Source organism: Dasypus novemcinctus, chromosome 8 (genome assembly GCF_030445035.2).
Source record: "Dasypus novemcinctus isolate mDasNov1 chromosome 8, mDasNov1.1.hap2, whole genome shotgun sequence".
In the NCBI taxonomy this organism is placed as follows: Eukaryota; Metazoa; Chordata; class Mammalia; order Cingulata; family Dasypodidae; genus Dasypus; species Dasypus novemcinctus.
Window position 1 is genome coordinate 121,513,160 of NC_080680.1, and position 5,903 is coordinate 121,519,062.

General features: G+C 41.2%; 1 non-coding gene across 1 annotated transcript; it reads right to left on the reverse strand.

Annotated features, from left to right (window-relative positions):
• Nucleotides 1–2,373: 2,373 nt before the first annotated feature.
• Nucleotides 2,374–2,445, reverse strand: TRNAV-CAC (transfer RNA valine (anticodon CAC)). Its single transcript has one exon. It is a non-coding gene; the product is annotated as a tRNA-Val (tRNA).
• Between the last annotated feature and the right edge of the window lie 3,458 nt (nt 2,446–5,903).

Here is a 5,903-nt window from a genome sequence, read left to right on the forward strand (position 1 = left end):
CTTAATTTTTAAAATTTTATTTTTTAAACAGATTTTATTTATTTCCTGCCCCCCTGCCCCATTGTTTGCAGTTGTTGTCTGCTCTCTCTGTCCATTTGCTATATGCGTTCTGTGTCTGTTCATTCTCTCTTTAGGAGGCACCAAGATCCGAACCCAGGACCTCCCATGTGGTAGGCGGAAGCCCGACTGCTTGAACCACATCTGCTTCCTCAGCTGATTTTTTCATTTTAATTTTTCAAGCATATAATCACATGTTTTCAGGTATCCAATCAAGTCTCATTTCCATATGACTGTACTTCTGGCCCAGGTCTTTTCTCCCTGTTTTCTGTCTCTTTTCCAAGCCTTGAAGCTATCCTTTCCGGGACTTCTACATGTTACCAAATATCCTCTCAATAAATTCCATTTCATTTAAAGCCAGAACTGGTTTCCTGTTAGTTTAAATTCAGAACCCTAAAAAATTGTTCAGTTTGCACAAATAGGGTCAAATGATATGTCATCAGTAATAATAAACGCTGCTATGATTGATGGCTTCAGTGTGCCAGGCAGTGTGCTGCATAATTTGCATATATCATATCAATCAATTCCTAAAGAATGAGCTTGCAATTTTTGTCCCTGATTATAGTATACCATTTGAGCTCATTCATTCCAGCTTTCTTCAAAGAGTCTCTTTGCTTTTTTTTTTTCAGTCAGAACAGTTACAAGAAATTCAAATCTCATACAAAGAATGCCAATATATCCCTACTGCTACCCCTAGTTACTAAGATCCACCAATTTTAATATTTTGCCAATCAATCTATCCATCCATCAACTTTCTGAACACTTGAACGTAGGTTTTATACATCATGCTCCTTGAGCACAGTATTGCTGCGTACATTTCCTAAGAACAAGGATATTCACTCATGTCATCACCTTAAGTGCTGTTATCAAGTTCAAGAAATTTAACACTATATAGTCTAAATTCTAATTTTTTTGTATGTCCCAATATTGTCCCTCTGAGACTTTTCTTTTACCTTGCTAGATCTCATCCAGAATCATGTATTACATTCAGTTGCCATTGTTTCTTTAGCTGTTCTTTCTTCTTTTTTAAAATTATGGGTACACATATTTAACGCACTTTTAAAAAAATTATAGGAACATAAACAAACTTGTTAAAAATTATGGAGTATATATTTAACATAAACTTTCTCATCTCAACCCACATCATTTAATGGAATTAATCATATTCACAGTATTGAAGTTCTCTCACTACCTTCCACTACTAAAACTTTCCCATCTCCTGAACAGGAACCTACACCCATCACACATTAACTCTTCATTCCTCCTGCCCCTCATCCCTCACAACCTGTATTCTAATTTCTGTCTCTGTGACTTTGCATATTCTCCAGTATTTTCTTTGTGGTTACCATGGAGTTTAAATTTAGCATCCTGATTTATAACAAGCTCATCTGCTTTAATACCAACTTAGCTTCAGTAATATACACAAACTATGTTCCTATATCTCTCTGTCTCCCCATTTTTTTCCTAGTTCTTATAATAAATTACATGTTCATACACTGGGTCCCTGAACCACTGATTTCTCATCACATTATATGCATTTGCCTTTTAGGTCCTGCAGGAAGTAAAAAGTGAAATTACAAACCAAAATACAATAGTACTGCCTTCTATATTTACCCATGTCATACTCTCACCTGAGATCTTTATTTCTTCATAAGGCTTCAAAGTCCTTTCCTTTCACCCTGCAGAACTCTTTAGCAGCTCTTGTAGGGCTGGTCTAGTGGTGATGAAGTTCCTTAGCTTTTGTTCATCTGGGAATGTCTTAATCTCTCCCTCATTTTTTTTAAAGATTTATTTTTCAAATTTCTCTTCCCTTCTCCCCGCCCCCCCCGCCAGTTGTCTGCTCTCTGTGTCCATTTGCTGTGTGTTCTTCTGTGACCGCTTCTATTCTTATCAGCTGCACCGGGAATCTGTGTTTCTTTTTGTTGTGTCATCTTGCTGTGTCAGCTCTCTGTGTGTGCAGTACCATTCCCGGGCAGGCTGCACTTTCTTTCGCGCTGGGTGGCTCTCCTTATGGGGTGCACTCCTTGTGCATAGGGCTCCCCTATGCAGGGGACACCCTTGCGTGGCACAGCACTCCTTGCATGCATCAGCACTGTGCATGGGCCAGCTCCACACGGGTCTGGAGGCCTGGGGTTTGAATCATGGAACTCCCATGTGGTAGGCAGACACCCTATCCATTGGGCCAAGTCTGCTTCCCTTTCCCTCATTTTTGAAAGACAGTTTTGCCAGATATAGAATTCTTCGTGGGCAAGTGTGTGTGTGTGTGTGTGTGTGTGTGTGTGTGTGTGTGTGTGTATTTATTTATTTATTTATTTTAGGAGGTACTGGGGATTGAACCCAGGACCACATACATGTGAAGCAGGCACTCAACCACTGGGCTACACCTCCTCTCCAGTTGGCAATATTTTTGCTTTTGGCTCTTTATGTCATCCCACTGCCTTCTTGCCTCCATAGTATCTGATGAGAAATTGGCATTTAATCTTATTGGGGATCCCTTGTATGCATTCATCAGTTTGATTAAAATATGCCCTGGCATGGATCTGTTTGGCTTTATCCTGTTTGGAGTTTGTTAAGCATCTTGTATGAGTAAGTCATGTCTTTCTTTGAATTTGGGTAGTTTTCAGCAATTATTTCTTTGAATATTCTCTCTGTCCCTTTCTCTCGCTCTTCTCTTCTGGGACTCCCTCAAAGCATATATTGGTGTGCTTGATGATGACTCCCAGTTTCCTCAGGCTCTGCTCACTTTTCTTCACTCTTCTTTCTGCTTTGTAGACCAAATAAGTTCAATTGTCTTAAGTTCCCTGATTCTTTCTCCTGTCAGCTCCAATCTGCTGAAAATTCCCACTAGGGAATTTTTAATTTTTGTTACTGTAGTCTCCAGTCTTGATTATTTCCTTTTCATAATTATCATCTCTATATTGATAATCTCTTTGTGTTCATCTCTTGTTCTCTTGATTCCCTTTGGTTCTTTGTCCATGTTTGTCTTCACCTCTTTGAGCATCTTTAGGAGAACTTTTTTTTTTAATCCCCCCCTTGTGGCTTTTTGCATGCTGTCTGCTCTCTGTGTCCATTTGCTGTGTGTTCTTCTGCATCTGTATTTATTTATTTAAGTTCCCCTTCGCCCCCTTGCGGCTTGCTTGCTGTCTGCTCTCTGTGTCCATTCTCTGCATGCTCATCTGTGTTTTTTTGTTTTGCTTGTCTCCCTGTTTTTTGTTATTGTTGTTGTGTCACCTTGCTGAGTCGGCTCTCCTCAGTGTTTGCAGGCCAGGAGGCGCTTCATGGCACTTGTGGGCCAGGCGGCAATCCGTGGCATCTGTGGGCCAGGTGGTGCTCCGCAGTGTGTGGGCAAGCCTGCCTTCACAAGGAGGTCCCAGGATGTGAACCCAGGGCCTTCTATATGGTATGTGGCAGCCTAACTGATTGAGCCACAGCTGCTTCCCAGGACAACTTTTTTTTTTTTTTTTTTTAAGTCTTTGTCTGGTATGGCCCAGGTCTGGTCCTGCTCATTGTTTCTAATGCTTTACTCATTTTATTTGCCTGGATCATCACTTCCTGTTTCTTTGTATATTTTGTAGCCATTTGTTAAAATCTGAACATTTTGATATTTCAATTTTTAAAAATATTTAATGCATCATTGGAATTTAGATCCTGAGGCACCTGTTCCTTAAGCTTGCATCCAGTTAGTGCTATAATGGAGCTTTCCTTGAATGTGGGGGGTGAGGGGGAGAAAAAATGAAAACCCTTATCTCAATCGTTGTAGACCTGGGGGAGAAAAAAAGAAAACACTTATCCCAATCCTTGTAGACCTGTGCAAGTGCTATCCTCAGGGCTTAAGGTAAGAGCCAGTTTACTATGTTTATGTTTTTATTATTTGCTTTTATATTATGAAATCAAGTTTCTTAGATTAATTGGGTTTATATATTTTTACCCATAGTACCCCATATTCAAAGCAAATGTTTTATACTATTAACCCAGTATAAAAACATGTTAAAAAGAGGCTGCACAAGTTGAGTAAATTGTTTAGACTAAGTTACTTAGAATTTTGTGATGCTTCTGAGTATAGATGAAAAGGAGAGGTTGTCCAGATGATGAAATACAGACATTTCTGGGCACAGATCCTGCGGATCCTATATGGCCACCTGGACATGGTTTTGGGAATGGAATGTCCTATAAATTCCAGGATGTTTTCTATTATAAGTCAGGGACCTTGATTAGTTATATGGCTGTTATTTATCTGATCTAGTTTGGCTTAGCAGCATATGCCTCTTATGTATACACATTTTTCATGTCTTAAACCAGAGGTTGTAAACTGGCAACCTGTTCAGAGTATTTTATTTGCCACCTCTCCCCCCCGTTTTTAAAAATAGGAACAAAATATGTATTTGCTTGCCAATGTTTAAAAGTGAGATTTCTTGCATAAGTTTCTGGATTTCTGTGGTTCTTCTTGGCAATGGGAAGATCTGCATTACCTTATGGCAACGTTGGCTATTGCTAAGGTCCAGCTGCTTCTTGAGCTGGTCCTGAGCCTCTGGGCCAGCTACTCCTGCCACCAGGGCCACTTAGACATCTGTGCCTGCAATTCCTGTTTTACAGCAAAGAAAGGCAACAATAGGAGGTACTGTTTACTGAGCACCACTGTGTAGCTGGTGTTTCTTAGACATTCATTCAACAAATATTTATTGAGGGCCTACTATATACCAGGAACTGCTCTAAGTACTTGACATCCATCAGTTAAGAAAAGAAAGGTTTCATGGGGATTTCCATTCTAGTGGTGAAAGGAGGACAGAACCGAATATGATGACAAGTAAATCAGGTAGTATGTTAGAAGGTGATGAGTTCCAAAAATATATTTAAAGTAGAGCAGAGGGGGGAATTGCAAGTCTTTGGTAGGTACGTTGTGATATTAAAGGAGGTGGGCAGGGAAGGCCTCCCTGAGAAGTTTATCTGAGCAGACTCAAGGAGGAGATGGGGTTTGCATATGTGTGTGGCTGAAACAGAGTAAAAAAGGGAGAGTGGCAGGAGGTACAGGGCAAAATCAGATGTTCAGTTTTGGACATGCCTACTTTGACGTGTCTATTAGACATCCAAAGGAGATGTTGAATAAGATGTTAGTTATGAATCTGGAGTTTTGGGGACAAGTCTGGCTGGCAACTTCAATTTTCTCTTTTGATCCAGTCCTTTATCTTTATACCATCCAATGCCATCCAAGACAGGTTACCCCTAAAGGTTTATGTTAACGTGGACTCAAGGCTGATGGTGGCAGTAACACCGTGTTGACTGTCAAGGGAGTGTGGATTTCTGGGGCCGCCTCCTTATTTCTGATGACAGAGTAGGCCAGGTCCGGTCCCAATGCCCGGGTCCCCCAGATCTCAGGCATCACTGCTCTGGATCCCTACCATGTCAACTGAGGCTGGATAACGTTGCCAGCTTTTCTAAGTTTTAGACCTGTTAAATCCTAGAGACAAATTTGAGTCAAGGTCTCATCTCCACACTTGGGGCTCTTTCCTCTATGCCACGCTGCCAAAGGGTCCATTCTTGCTTTCTCATCCCCTTTCTTGGCATTTTAAAGTTCTCCCCTAACTTCCCTGGGCCCACCTAATTTCAGTAACAGGAATCTCAGCGCCGAGACATTGTATTATTAGGGGAAATCCTAGTCGACGACTTCCTGGGGGCCGCAACTAGGTGTATTCTGCCTTGAGTGATTCTTGTTTGATTCAACTTAATTCAAGTCCGTGTCCCCAGGACTTCCAAACTTCCTGATCTAGTGGGGGAGCGCAGGGATGCTCGCAATTAGCGATAGCTAGGGGGACAGTTCTGCAGGCTCCGCAGACGCCGGCCTGAAAACT